Raw genomic sequence first — 16,191 nt, forward strand, 5'->3', positions numbered from 1 at the left:
AGTTTAATATGCATGGGTGTTATCGCCTTGTGTGCACGTGTGTGTGAGTGCTAATATGCACGGGTGTTATCGCCTGTGTGTGCACGTGTGTGTGTTCTAATATGCATGGGTGTTATCTTTAAAGCTTTAAATCCATTCCCAGCATTTTTTTATTGACATCAGAGAGGACTAGAAAGGGAGAGAGATAGAAACATCAATGGTGAGAGGAAATCATTGATTGGCTGCCTCCCACACACCCCACACTGGGGATCGAGCCCACAACTCAGGGAATTGAACTGTGACCTCCTGGTTCATAGGTCAATGCTCAACCACTGAGCCACGACGGCTGGGCCATTGCCATCATTTTTACAAGTAGAGTTTCTATGGAAATCTAGATTTCTGGATTCTCCTGGAAAATCAGGGGATCTAGGAGCAAACAACCCACGTTCCTGAGTGGAAACAACTGCCTGGAGCTAACTGCCCCCTAAAACGAGGCACGTGCTCACCAGCTGCCCACAGTCCCTGCCTGCTCCCATCACTCATTGTCACCCGACCGGCCCTGCAAGTGTTTGAATTTGGAACCTTTGTGTAGAGAGAGTCCAGCCCCAGAGGAGAAAACCAAGCCCCATCCCCAATGGTGTCCCTGAGTCCTGGTCAGGGCAAGGACTGAGGGTCAAAATTCTGACTGCTTGTGGGGGCTGGGAGTCTGCCTTCCTGAGACCTGGCGTCCCCACAAAGGTCAGGACCTAGACCCCCACCCCGGCCCCTCAGAACGTGAAGCACCTTGAAGTAGCAGCAATCTCTGCTCTTGACCTTGCGCTGTCACATACTCGGACTCACTGCGCCTGAGATTTACTAACCTCTCTAAGCCCCAGTGAACTCTCCCACACAGTGAGAATAACACTGTCTGATCTAGAGGGCTGTTGAGGGTTGAGTTAAATCGTGTTTATAAAACAAAACTCTGGCCCCTGGGAAATAGGAAGGGTTCTGCAGTGAGCACTGAATACTATTAACCATTTCCCCATGTCTGTGTTCATGTGAGAGCCCCTCACTGTCCGGCATTCACAATGCTCATGATTCTGCTTCTTCCAACCTCACACTTAAGAAAGCAATGTGTTGAGAGCCCCCTGTTGAATGAACAGCTTTAGGCAAAGCTCTTCAAACTTGCTCCGCCTCGTGTTTTTCATCTGTGACACGGGGATCATGGTAGCACGTGCTCTTCAGAGCTGTGTGAAGTTTAAATGAGATCATGCTTGTAATGCGCCCATCACAGTGCCCAGCTCCCAATAAACTCAGGTTTTGACTCCTCGAAGCAGGGTCGCCACCTAGTGGTTTAGGACAGTAACTGCAGGCTCTACAGGGCATGAGGAAAGAATGGTCCAAATACAGCTGCGTGGGTGGACGCAGAGATCCCATTTGACAGCGGGAAGCGAATTCAGAAAGAGGCACTAGCCACTCACTGAGCTCAGGAATTTCCCAGGTCCATCCCTGGACCAGTCTGTGCCGTCGCCATGACAACCCTGGCTTGCCTGTGGAGTCTCCTCTGGAAGGTGGCCAGCTGGACTCTGGACTGAGCTGCTTGGCCCCAGGCTTGGCTCCTGGACCACGGGCTCGGCGAGAACGTCCAGTTTCTGCCCCCACTCTTTGGCTGTTGGCTGCTGTGATGTTTGGGTCCTGATTTGACTGAGCTCTCTTCCTCTGCGGTCACCCAGCTGCGTGAGAGACCCTCGGGACCCTGGGTTTGAGCACCCAGGGAACGTTGTGTGTGGGGAGCGGCTTGGTGCGTGGTCCTCTCTGTAGGCGCACTTCACATGCCACTACACAAGGAGGACTCGCGAGCCCAGGCTGCCTGAGGTAGCACACACCCCAAGGGGTGACCCTGCGGGGACCGGGGTCTGGGTGACGCTGCGGGAGGGCTGTGTCTCCTTGGACATTGTGTCCACATGTTTATCCAAGGGCAACCCCCAGACGGCCCCAGGACGAAGCCTTCTGTTGTTAAATATCCAGGCTGGCAGGGGGCCCAGACCCGACCAGACTGCTCTCCCGGCTGCCCCTCACCTGTAGCCACGGGGAGACTTGAGACAGAGTTTATCAAAAATGAAACCCGCTTTGACTGCCTCAGCAGATGATGTCTCAGGAACGGTCAGCCGTGCAATTCCCAGGCGGGAGTCAGTCTGGCCACAAAAGCTCCTTCCATCCCACGTGGTCATTAGCAACCCTGAAATCAATAAACAGCCCTGCCAGCCCCGCGAAAGGCAGAACCGCCACAGCCCCCCGGCGCAGGAGCCGGAGGGGAGTGCAGTGAGCGGAGAGCCACTCCCCGCTCCCTCGTGAGCATCTGTGCACAGGAGAGTCCTCGCTCGCTCTGTCTGTCTCCACGTGTCCGTCCCTCACTCTGCATCTCTCTATGTGTCTCTCTCTGTCTCACACATTGGCAAGCATGTGCAATGAAAAGTGTCTGAGACAGTCAGCCAAGGAGAGAATGTTGCATGAGGAAGAAACTAGAGACTCAAATCTGGGACAAAAGTTCAGGGAGTATCTTAAGTTATCATTAAGATGCAGTAACAATAAGGATGTAATTGTCTGTTTACCAGGAAAAAAAATTCATTTTCAAAGTGGAGAAATCAACCCATAAGTTTAACTTTGTCTCTGTAAAGAAAATTTTTAATAAAATAAAACCTCTTACAGAAAGTACAAAGAAATATGCAAATAGGTAAATAATTTCATTTATAAAAAATGTTTTAAATGAATATTTATCTGCACCAAATATGTTCATTATATATTGTTAAGAAACGAAATGAAATCAAACAACATAGAACTTGCGTTTATAATAAATTAATAAATTCAATATCCTGGAAAAAATCTCTAACATGAAACACATAGAAAATTTTAAAAAATAAATATATGAGCTACTGTGAAAACAACAGAAATTGCCAGATGCCAAAATATGAAGTGAGGGCTGACACTCGGAGTGGAAAATGGGCATTGAGGCTCACAGGCCTGCGGACATTTGCCTGTCTCAGTGACCAAGAGGTTCTTGCAGGATCACAGACTTTAACAGGTACATGGCCTCAGTGCCAGACCTCCCCATGGTGGGAAAGGACTGTACACTTGGTGAAAACTTCGACTAGAGAATAATTCACCCGCTGGCAACGAGATCAGTCTAAGGACTCTGTTGTGCCTGGTCTGGAATATGAAAGGGAAACAGTGTTTCCCTGAGAATTCATACCGAGGAATTATTCTCACATGCATTTGGGATTTAAACTGTGCTCTCTGTATGGGCTGGAAAACCCCAAGACAAAAATGAGTGATGCCAGGTGGTCGCTCGTCAGCGTGCCCAGGGGAAGAGAATGCCAATGCTCTCCAGCCTCCCAGGAATCCACAGAAAGCACCTCACTACACATTAGTTCACTAACCAAAACCAAAAAACATCTGAATAAATAAGCCACCATGAATGAAAATAAGCAAAAACATTAAACAGCAGAATTAGACCCCCATGAACTTCATAACACAGAATTGTCAAATTCAGAATACAAAAAATATATATTATTTTAAAATTAAAAGTAAAATATGATTCAAAAAGAGCCAAGGCAAGAATGAAAAATAACCAATGATCACTTTAGGAAATAAAAAAAATAACAACTTAAGGGAAAAACTCAATGAACAGCAGATTAAAAAGATATAAAGAGAAAATAATGATATAGAAAAGAGATCTGTGAGAAAAAGCAGTTTGGGTTCCCGCCACAGACACCATCCGGACCAACCACTCAGTGAGGCAAAAGCCAGCAGGACCCCAAGCGCCTGCAGCTGCCACCTGCAGGACCAGCTCCAGCGGGGAAGGGAGTACAGCTCAGAGGGACAATCCAGGTGTGAGACTCAAAGCAGACCCAGCCATTGGACTATTAGGGGCTTCAGCTCTCGGACCTCAGTCAGGTTGTCCAGGCCCAGAAAGAGACAGTGACTCACATTCACCTGCACCAGAGAACCTCCCAGGAGGCCCAGGACAGACACAACAAGGGACCAGATTCAACAACATCAGAGAAAAATCCAGCACACCCCACAAAGAGCAGACCCAAAGCACCTGTGTAACAGCTGGCATGACAGCATTGGGATTGGACCACACTGGCAGCAAGTCAGAGAGGAGATCCTTCCCATGACAGGACATCAATGATCAAGTCCCAGTTACAACAGGAGAGCCAAAACAACACACACAGGGGCATTCTTAGAGCATCCGACTCAGGAGATAAAAGAGACTGCACCACTGGGCCCCCAAGACACTTTCTACATAAGGCCATCCCACAAACACTGGGAGGCATAAAAGTTCTATCTAGTACAGTGATGGCAAACCTATGACACGCGTGTCAGAGGTGACACGTGAACTCATTTTTTTGGTTGATTTTTCTTCGTTAAATGGCATTTAAATATATAAAATAAATATCAAAAATATAAGTCTTTGTTTTACTATTGTTGCAAATATAAAAACATTTCTATATGTGACACGGCACCAGAGTTAAGTTAGGGTTTTTCAAAACGCTGACACGCCGAGCTCAAAAGGTTTGCCATCACTGATCTAGTACATAGAAGCAAATACAGAGACAGTTAAAATGGGGAGACAAAGAAACAACCGCCAAATGAAAGAAAAGAAGGAATCTCCAGGGGAAAAAAAGAATTAAATGAGATGGGGCAAGCAACCTATCAGATATAGAGTTCAAACAATGATTATAAAGATGCTTAAGAAACTTAATGCAAATTACAACAGCATGAAAAGGGGAGTAGAGGTCATGACAAGAACCAGCCAGAAATGAGGAATAATATACCTGACATCAAGAACACACTGGAAGGTATTAAAAGTAGACTGGATGAAACAGAGGATTGAATCAGGAATTTGGAAGACAAGGTAGAAATAAATACCCAATTAGAGCAGAAAATAGAAAAAATAATTAAAAAGCAGGAAGGTAGCTTAAGGGAGCTCTGGGACAACATAAAACGTAACAACATCTCCATTACAGGAATACCAGAAGGGAAAGAGTGTGAGCAAGGAACAGAACCTGTTTAAAGAAAAAGTGACGGAAAACTTCCCCAACCTGGTGAAGGAAAATGTCACCAGGAGGCAGAGAGTCCCAACCAAAAGGAACCCAAAGAGACCCACACCTAAGCACATCACAATCAAAATGGCAAATGTTAAAGACAAATAAAGAATCTTAAAGGCAGCAAGAAAGAAACAGAAAATTACCTACAAAGGAGGTCCCATTAAAATGTCAGCTGACTTCTCAATAGAAACACTTCAGGCCAGAAGGTAGTGGCATGAATTAATCAAAGTAATGAAAAGCAAGGGCCTAAATCCAAGACTACTGTATTCAGCAAGACTATCATCTAAAATTGAACATGAAATAAAAAGCTTTCCAGACAAAAAAAATAAAAGGTTAAAGGAGTGCATTACCACCAAGCCAGCAATGCAAGAAGTGTTAAAGGGACCACTTTAAGAAGAAGAAAAGGAGAGAGAGAGGATCATAGCCATAAAGAAAATACAAGTGGCAATAAATAAATCCCTATCAATAATAATTTTAAATGTAAATGGATTAAATACTCCAATCAATAGGGTGATTGAATGGGTAAGAAAACATGACCCATATATGTGCTGTCTACAAGACACCCACCTCAGAACAAAAGACTCACACAGGATGAGAGTGAAGGGATGGAAAAATATATTCCATGCAAATGGAAAGGAAAAAAAAGCTGGGGTAGTAATACTCATATCAGAAAAAATAGACTTCAAAACAAAGGCCATAACAAGAGACAAAGAAGACCACTTCATAATACTAAAGGGAATGATTCAACAAGAAAATATAACCCTTGTAAACATATATGTACCCAGCATAGGAGCACCCAAGTTCATAAAAAAACTCTTGATGGACTTTAAGGGAGAGATTGACAGCAATACAGTCAGAGTAAGGAACTTCAACACCCCACTGACATCATTGGATAGATCTTTCAGACAAAAAATATAACAAGGAAACAGAAGCCTTAAATGACATACTAGATCTGATAGATCTAACCGATATTTACAGAACATTTCACCCCAAAGCAACAGAATATACATTCTTCTCAAGTGCACATGGAACACTTCAAAGATAGACAACATGTTAGGGCACAAAACAAGTCTATACAAATTCAAGAAAATTAATACAATACCAAACATCTTCTCGGATCACAATGGCATGAAGTTAGAAATCAACTACAATTAAAAAAAAAAAAAAAACTCAAAAATACTCAAATAATGGGGGGGGGGGCTAAGTAGCATGTTATTAAACAATTAATGGGTTACCAATGAGATCAAGCAAGAAATTAAAAACTTCCTGGAAACAAATGAGAATGAACAAACAACTACCCAAAACCTATGGGACATGGCAAAAGCTGTTCTGAGAAGGAAGTTCATAGCACTACAGGCCTACCTCAAGAAACAAGAAAAAGGACTAATAAACTATATAATCCTACAACTAAATAAATTAGAAAGAGAACAGCAAGAAAAGCCCGGAGGAAGTAGAAGGAAAGAAATAATAAAGTTCAAAGTGGAAATAAATGACATAAAGACTAAAAACACAGTACAAAAGATCAATGAATCCAAGAGCTGGTTCTTTGAAAAGATAAACAAGATTGATGAACCTCTTGCCAGACTCATCAAAAAGCAATGAGAGAGGATCCAAATGAATAAAATCAGAAATGAAATAGGCAATATAACAATGGACACCACATAAATACAAAGGATTGTAAGCAAATAAAATGAAAAACTATATGCCAACAAACTGGACAATCTGGGTGAAATGGACAAATTGCTAAAAACATACAATCTTCCAAAACTCAATCAGGAAGAATCAGAAAACCTGAGTAGGCCAATAACAATTGATAAAATTGAAGCAGTAATTTAAAAACTTCCAGCAAACTAATAAAAAAAAAAAACAACTTCCAGCAAATAAAATTCCTAAACCAGATGGATTTACAGGTGGATTTTTCCAAACATTCAAAGAAGAACTAACACCTATCCTCCTCAAACTATTCCAAAAAATTCAAGAGGAAGGAACACTTCCAAGCTCTTTTTGTAAAGCCAGGATTAGCCTAATTCCAAAACCAGATAAAGACACGACAAAGAAAGAGAATTACAGGCCAATATCCCTGATGAACATAGATGCTAAAATCCTCAACGAAGTATTAGCAAATCGGATCCAGCAATATATTAAAAAAGATTATACACCATGATCAAGTGGGATTTATTCCAGGGATGCAAGGCTGGTACAATATTCAAAAATCAATAAATGTGATACATCACATAAACAAATTGAAAGATAAAGAAAACACATGATCATATCAATAGATGCAGAAAAGGCATTCAACAAAATCCAACACCCTTTTTTGATAAAAACTCTCAGTAAAGTAGGAATAGAGGGGGTCATACCTCAACATAATAAAGGCCACATATGACACACCTACAGCCAACATCATACTCAATGGGCAAAAACTAAAAGCGTTTCCCTTAAGAACAGGACAAGGCAAGGATGTCTGCTTTCACCACTCTTGTTCAACATAGTATTGGAAGTGCTAACCACATCAATCAGACAAGAAGAAGAGATAAAAGGCATCCAAATTGGAAAGGAGGAAGTAAAAATGTCATTATTCATAGATGACATGATATTTTACATAGAAAACCCTAAAGACCCCTCCAGGAAACTACTAGACTTAATAAATGAATTTGGCAAGGTAGTAGGATACAAAATCAACATCCACAATTGATGGCATTTTTATACACCAATAATGAACTCTCAGAAAAAGAAACTATCGCTTCTCGGCCTTTTGGCTAAGATCAAGTGTAGAAAAAGAAACTAAAAAAGCAATTCCATTACTTTTGCAACAACAACAAAAAGATACCTAGGAATAAACTTAACCAAAGGGGTAAAATACTTATACTTGGAAAACTATAGGACATTGAAAACTATAGAATGTTGTATACAGGAAGATACAAATAAATGGAAGTGTATACCATGTTCATGGATTAGAAGAATTAACATCATTAAAATGTCTATACTACCCAAAGTATAGATTCAATACAATCCCTATTAAAATACCAATGGCATACTTCACAAAGCTAGAACAAATATTCCAAAAATTTATATGGAACCATAAAAGATCCTAAATAGCTGCAGCAATCTTGAGAAAGAAGAATGAAGTAGGAGGGGTCACAATACCAGATATCAAACTATACTACAAAGCCATTATTAACAAAAAGCCTACTACTTGCATAAGAACAGACCTATAGACAAATGAATCAGAGTAGAGACCCCAGAAACTGGCCCACACCATTATGGTCAATTAATATTTGGCAAAGGAGGCAAGAACATAGAATGGAGTAAAGATAAACTCTTCAATAAATGGTGCTGGGAAAACTGGACAGACACATGCAAAAAGATAAAACTAGATCACCAACTTACACCATATACAAGAATAAACTCAAGGTGGATAAAAGACTTAAATGTAAGGCATGAAACCATAAAAATCTTAGAGGAGAACATAGGCAGTAAAATCTTAGACAACTCATGTAGCAATGTGTTTATGGATACATCTCCTAGGGCAAAGGAAACTAAGGAGAAAATAAAAAATGGGACTACATCAAAATAAAAACTTCTGCACAGCCCTAACCGGTTTTGCTCAGTGGATAGAGCGTCGGCCTGCGGACTGAAGGGTCCCGGGTTTGATTCGGGTCAAGGGCATGTACCTTGGTTGCAGGCACATTCGCAGTAGGGGGTGTGCAGGAGGCAGCTGATCGATGTTTCTCTCTCATCGATGTTTCTAACTCTCTATCCCTCTCCCTTTCTGTAAAAAATCAATAAAAGATATTTTTTTAAAAAACTTCTGCACAGCCAAAGAAACCACCATCAAAATGAAAAGAAAACCCACTGAATGGAAGAACATATTTTGCCAATGACACATCTGATAAGGGGTCAATATCCAAATTATATCAAGTACTCATACAACTCAACCAAAGGAAGACAAACAATCCAATTAAAAATGGGCAGAAGACCTGACTAGACATTTCTCCAAAGAGGACATACAAATGGCCAAGAGACATATGAAAAAATGCTCAAAGTTACTAATCATCAGAAAAATGCAAATTAAAACCACAATGAGATATCACCTCAGACCTGTCAGAATGGCTATCATCAAAGAAACAAGTGCTGGTGAGGATGTGGAGAAAAGGGATCCATAGTACACTGCTGGTGGGAATATGGATTGGTGCAGCCACTATGGAAAACAGTACAAAGTTTCCTCAAAAAATTAAAAATGGAACTTCTGTTTGACCCAGTGATCCCACTTCTGGGAATATATCCTAAAAACCCCAAAACACCATTCAGAAAGGATATATGCACCCCTATGTTCATAGCAGCATTATTTACAATAGCTAAGATTTGGAAACAGCCCAAGTGCCCATTAGTAGATGAATGGATTAAAAAGCTGTCGGACGTTTACACTATGGAATACTATGAAGCTGTAAAAAAAAAAGGATGATCTCTTACCCTTTGGGACAGCACAGATGGAGTTGGAAAATACTCTAAGTGAAATAAGCCAAACTGAGAAAGACAAATATCACATGATCTTACTTATTTGTGGAATCTAATGACAAAGTGAATTAACCAACAAAATAAGACCCGAAGCATGGAGGCATGGAACAGACTGACACACCTCAATGTGGGGTTGGGGGAATGAGAAGAAATAAACCAAAAAACTTATATACTTATTAGAGGCCTGGTGCATGAAATTCATGCACTGGGGGGAGGTGGGGTTTAGGCCAAGGATCGGGCCTAAACCAGAAGTCAGACATCCCTCTCACAATCCTGGACCCCTGGCTCCTAATCGCTCACCTGCCTGCTAGCCTGATCACCCCTCACTGCCTCTATGTGCTGGCCTGATCGCCCCTAACTGCCCCCCCCTGCCAGCCTGGTTGCCCCTAACTGCCCCCTGCTGCTAGCCAATTTGCCCCAACTGTCCCCTTCCTACCGGCCTGGTTGCCCCTACCTGCCCCCCCCCGCCAGCCTGGTCACCCCCAACTGCCCCCCTGCTGGCCTGGTCATAGGCAGCCATCTTGTGAGGCCGTGAGGGTTAATTTGCATATTACCTCTTTATTGTATAGGATATGCATATCCCATGGACATGGGCAATAGGGTAGTGAAGACCTGGGGGGGAGTAGTGGCTTGGAGGGAGGGGAGAAAGGGGGAGAAAATTAGAGATATCTGTAATACTATCAACAATAAAAATATATTAATTTAAAAAAGAAAATTGATCTGAAAAACCACCCAGAATATTGCACATAGAGATAAAATGATGAATGGTTAAGAGTCTTATTCTAGAACATACTATAATCATATTTTCAGAAGAAGGAACAGGAGCTGCGAGGTGATATAAGAAAGATGGTGGATAGGACATCCCAGCCCCCACAGAAATATTGATTCTGACAACCATACATGGACAGGAATACCTCTCTGGAACCCAGGAGTCCAGTGGAGAGATTCCAGCACCCCATTCAAGCAAAAAAATCCCAAAATAGATGCATTGAAGAGGGAAAGAGGAAGAATTTCCCTTTACCTGCATCATCCCTTCCCTGGAGCAGCCCAGCTTGGTGCCAAGAGAAGCCCCTGCCCAGAAATTTCCCGCATGGTGGAGAGTGAGAGCAGAGCAGTGCCTGGTTTCCCCAGCCTCAGCCTCCCCCACCCAAGTACCTCCTGGGGAAAATAAACAGAGGCTCTCAGCTGCTGGCCTGATGTTGTGAAATGGAGAGTAGGCACACACCCTTGAAAAAAAGGAAATAGAAGAATGAAGAAAAGAAGTCCTTGAAGAAATAATGATTGAAAATTAATTAATTAATTAATTAATAGATAAATAAATTGATCAGCAAGCATAGATATTCAAAAAAATATTTTTAAGCCACATCAGAGTGAAACTGAGTAATATTCGAACTAACCCTCCCTACTCCCCACCAGAAGGAAAGATCTTAAAAGCATCCAAAGGAATAGAAATTTGAGTAGCAGACTAATCAATGGCAGCAATGGAATGAGATCTCAATGTAGACAATAGAATGAGATCTCAATGGGCTAAAAGAAAATACTGTCAACTTAGAATTGTATACCTAGCTAAACTATCATTCTCGCATAAGAACTAAACAATGTCACTTAAGACCAATAAAATAAAATGATGTCTTCACCAAGGAGTTAATAAAGGAAGTATTTCATGAAGAAAAAACAACAGTGAATCTAAGAAGAAAGGTCTAAAATGCACAAAGAAATATACATACAAGCAGGTCTATGGATTTGGTGGCCCCACATAAGTGTGGTCAGATCATAACAGCATAAGGCATCTCAATGGTGTCCTAAAGCAGGATGGCCAGGTGGTCCTTTGAAGATGCTAAAATGTGCAGAAGCTCCTTCTCTGAAACATGCTGGTCCAGAAAATCTTTTGCAACCAGAACTTTAGAAAAACTTTTCTGATGGATGCTCCACAGTTACCCCACTGCCCCCAGGGTACTCTTTGCTCAGGATGAACTCAATCCACAATTTACCCTTCCTCATAGTTACAGAGCTGTTCATTTTCCAGATAATCCTTCAAATCCATATGCCAGTTTTCTACCCAACTCATGAAAATTCTGGATAAATCAGCCTGATGCCTCACATAAGTAGCAAATGTATTAAAGGAAATTATATTAATGACAACATTTCCTTTGCCAAAAGAAAAATGAGGCTGTTGGATGCTTCTGTTAGTTTTTGTCATTAGTCTTTGATTCCATGGATAGGATTTTTCAAGATCTAGGCCAGTGACACGCAAACTCATTTTTTTGGTTGATTTTTCTTTGTTAAATGGCATTTAAATATATAAAATAAATATTAATAATATAAGTCTTTGTTTTACTATGGTTGCAAATATCAAAAAATTTCTATATGTGACACGGCACCAGAGTTAAGGTAGGATTTTTTTAAATGCCATCACTGATCTAGGCATTTCAGATAAATATTCAGGCATTGAGTACCTAAAAGGTCTGTATCTTTATTTCACTATTAAAAACAACCACACACAGAGAGAAAATAAGACTAGTTGGAGGCAAGTCAAATCTTCGTTTTTTTAGCCAAGTCCCCTAATTAGACCTTGGCAGCCCGATCAATAGCTTCTCCATGAATCGCAACCTGTCCTTCCAGAGCAGATAGGAAGGCAAGCACATGGTCATATGCTGAGAACGTGGTCTTATCATCCTGAAGATTTATTTCCATGAATCTCATGAGACAAGTAACTCTGGTACTTAACTGCGATCATTAAAATGTAGATCAATATCTGTCTTGTAAAAAGGAAAATTATTGTCTTTGGTACACAGTCCTCAAATTCATTTGATCAATATTAAATACCAAGTTAACGTTGTTGGGTGTCTCTGTATATGTTGCTGCTAACCTGACCCAACAGACTCATAGGAAGACGGAGTTGTCTCTATCAAATGTCCTGTGGAAGCATGACTGAGGTTTCCTAACCCAGGCAACAATGACAGCACATACACATTCATGAAGGCAAGAAACAGCATATAAATACTGCCGCTGCATGAGTGTTAGGGGGGTCGGCATGCAAAACTGAAGGAATATCAAAAGTGGCACTACACCATGCTGTCAAATGTGAAACTATCTTGTGACTAGACTTCTACCCAGAGGGTATGGATTTTGGAAGTAGCATGAAGACACTCATGTCAAAAGGCATTGGTTATATCCAGTGCGGCATAGAAAGGTAAATGTATAGCTTTAAAATCATACTGATCTCTAATAAGGAAAAAACATCTTATGTTTTGGAAGAAGAAAAGTCAAACTCAAAGGAAAATAAAAGGAAGGAAATAACTGGGCTCTCAAATCTCATTTCTCACCTGGTGCTTTATATTGTTTCGTCTCTGAAAATGTTCTTGCCCCTTTTTGCCAGATGCAAACTCCTATTCATCTCTTAAGACCCAAATCAAACACAAGTTCTGTGAAATACTTCCTAACTCCTTCATGCTTATACTATACCTTGCATACTATAATAGTTCAGGTTTTGCCATGGTTTTTACATATCTTTCTCCATCTCTAGACTGTGAATTTGCTAAGGACAAGAACTTGGTTTGGTTTTTATCTTTGTATCTCCAACTCCTGCAACAGCATCTGACATACAGTAAGTACTATTCACCACATTTATTGAATGAGTGAATGTCCTCCTTGACTCTGGATTTACAGATGAAGTGACCCAATCAATACAACTATTCAGTCACTGGGTAATCAGGTCCTACATCCATTTTCTGGATCCTGGGAAGTCTAGCACAGCCGTGGGCAAACTACGGCCCGCCGGATCCGGCCAGTTTGAAATGAATAAAACTAAAAAAAAAAAAAGACCGTACCCTTTTATGTAATGATGTTTACTTTGAATTTATATTAGTTCACACAAACACTCCATCCATGCTTTTGTTCCGGCCCTCCGGTCCAGTTTAAGAACCCATTGTGGCCCTCGAGTCAAAAAGTTTGCCCACCCCTGGTCTAGCTCATAAGATGTAAATACTTCCTAATGGGCAGATGTTGTGCGCCACAAAGTAGGGAGCTAACCCTCAGCAATATCACTATATTGATGACCCTATAAGACCGGGTTGAAGTTCTGTGGCAAGGAGTAATAAAACGTTGGGCCCTGGGCCTGGAAGAAGTGCCAGGGGGCTCTCACACCTTCTCAACCGCCATGGGCCTGGGACATTTATTGAGAAATTTACTTATCAGGGTGAGTGACCTCCTAGATTTCGATTTGTCTGTCTACTTTCTAAGCCACTCATTAATCTGCAGGAAGGTCTCTCAGCCTTGATCATTACTGCCTGATTAGCATGTTGCTAATTTCTATATGAAGCCCAGGTCACAGGCTGTCATTGTGACACAGTAATTCTCCAATGCAGGGAGCTGAATCATTTAAGTTTCTGAGCAGAAATGGAAAGATAAGTCTCCAAAAATGGTTCAGTGATAGCAGAACAAGAAGCATTCTTGAGTAAGAAATGGCATTTGGTAGAGCAGGAAAGAGAATGGCCAAAATTCCAGGCAAGAACCCCAGTAAAAGGTAAATGCCCAGAAAAGGCAAATTTATAGGGACAGAGAGCAGATTTGTGGTTGCCTGGGGTGGGGAGTGGGAAAGGAAATTAAGAGTAGATGGGCTCAAGGAGTTTTCTGGGTGATGGGAATTTGTTAAACTAAATTATGGTAAGAGATGCACAGCTCTGTCACGTTACTAAAGGTCACTGAATTATACACTTAAAACAGGTAAAGTGTGTGTATAATATGTAAATGACACCTCAATAAAGCTGGGATTTTTTTTTAATGGTTTTAGCACATCAAAACTGAAACAGTTTGGTCAGCCACCATGGTAGCAGCTGCGGCCCAGCCACGCCCAGAATTAAGGAGAGGAGCCCAGGGAAGAAGCCAGGAGGACGTCCCAGAACTGCCACGCATGCGGGAGAGAGGATGCTGTGACACAGGCTGAGCCATGACTCCACGCGTGGACAGTTTTATTTCATCTGAAACCCCATGTCATCTCACCCACACACGGTTATACAGCACTGTATTTGTTTTTACAGAAAATGTCAAATACATACCAATGTCGACAAAACAGTACAACAACCTCTCCCACCTTTAACAGTAACCAGTACGTGGCCAGTCTCGTTTCACTCCCACTTTGGTATTATTTGCAAGCATGTGTCAGACATATCATTTCATCTGCAAACGTTTCATCAAGTAATCTCAAAGGTGAAGGCGTCACGCTCTTAACACGCCGTAACACCACATGGCACCCTAACAAAACCAACAGTGTCTTCCTGACAATGGTGCATAGTCAGTGTTCAGACTTCCAATTCTATCATACATGTCACAAACACGTTTTTACGAGTTTGTTTATTTGAATGAGATCCAGGGAAGGGGCACACATTGCTACGTGCCAATAGACCTCTCAAGTCCTCGTCTGTGACCTGGGTCCCCGCCACCACCTTCTCTCATTTCCTTGCAACTTCTTTGCTGAAGAAACCAGGCCATTTGTCTGTAGCGTTTCTCACAGTCAAGGTTTGGCAGCGCTATTTTTAATAACAAAACATTGGAACCAGGAAATGCCGTCCATCAAAAGGAAGTCGGCTAAATAAATGAGGATAGAACCACGTATCTTGGAATTCGTAAGAGCTGTGCGATCAATTTTCATCAAACGGAAAGATGCAACAGGTGTTCATTAGCTGTGGGCTCTGTGCCAGGTTCTGTTCTCGGGGTCAGAGGTGGCACAGTGAGTACAAGGACACCTTTGCCCTCCTGGCACCTGTGTTCGAATGGAAGGCGGCGCACACACACATACATCATCACATGCGAAGGTGGCGGCTCCTGCCCTGGAGAGAACTCAGCGGAGAAAACGAATGGGAGTGTGAGGAGGGGGGCAGGCAAGGCTGCGAGTTCCAATCAGCTGGGGGGGGGGGGGGCAAGGAGAGGCGGGGAAAGTCTGCTGTCAGGAAGAAGTTGGGGGGGGAGGTCCTGTGGTGAGACCCCACCTCCTGCAGTCTCGCTTGGGGCCAGCAGTCAGTCTGCCCCCCCATCCCCGTGCCCCTGAGGCAAAGGAAGCCTGCCCTGCCGGAAGCTGCTTTGGTTAGTGAGCCGCACTGCTACCCGGTCACCCGCTCACTTGCACAGCCCCCGGCAGCTGCAGCTGGGCAGAGTTGGGTGGAGACCATTTAGCCCCAAAGCCTTCCATCTTCACCATCTGGCTCTTTACCGGAAAAGCCTGCCCGCCTGCCCCTCCCAAAGGCCAGGGCCCCCGAGCGAGGCGGGTCTGGGTCTTTGGAGGCCCCCGCCTGGTTCCAGGAGAGGCTCGAGCGGCTTCTCGTTGGTCTGGGTGGGTTCCTGAGATGGGTGGGCGCGCGGGCCCCTCTCGCTCCCCCCCCTTCTCTTCCACTGAACTTGGGCACGTGGGTCCTGCCTCACGGCGCATCCAGAGCGAGCCCTGCACGGTGTAGGGCCTCATGGATTCGGACCCCACAGCAGCCAGCCTGGGAGAAACGCCGGTGCCCGCACTGTGCCAGCCTCTCACCCACCGGCTGAGCCACAGCACATGCCACCGGATGCAGCTGTGGGCCCTTGGCCCTGGCCGGCTCCAGCAGTTAGAGCCGGT

Source organism: Myotis lucifugus, unplaced genomic scaffold, assembly GCF_000147115.1.
Source record: "Myotis lucifugus unplaced genomic scaffold, Myoluc2.0 scaffold_22, whole genome shotgun sequence".
NCBI lineage: Eukaryota > Metazoa > Chordata > Mammalia > Chiroptera > Vespertilionidae > Myotis > Myotis lucifugus.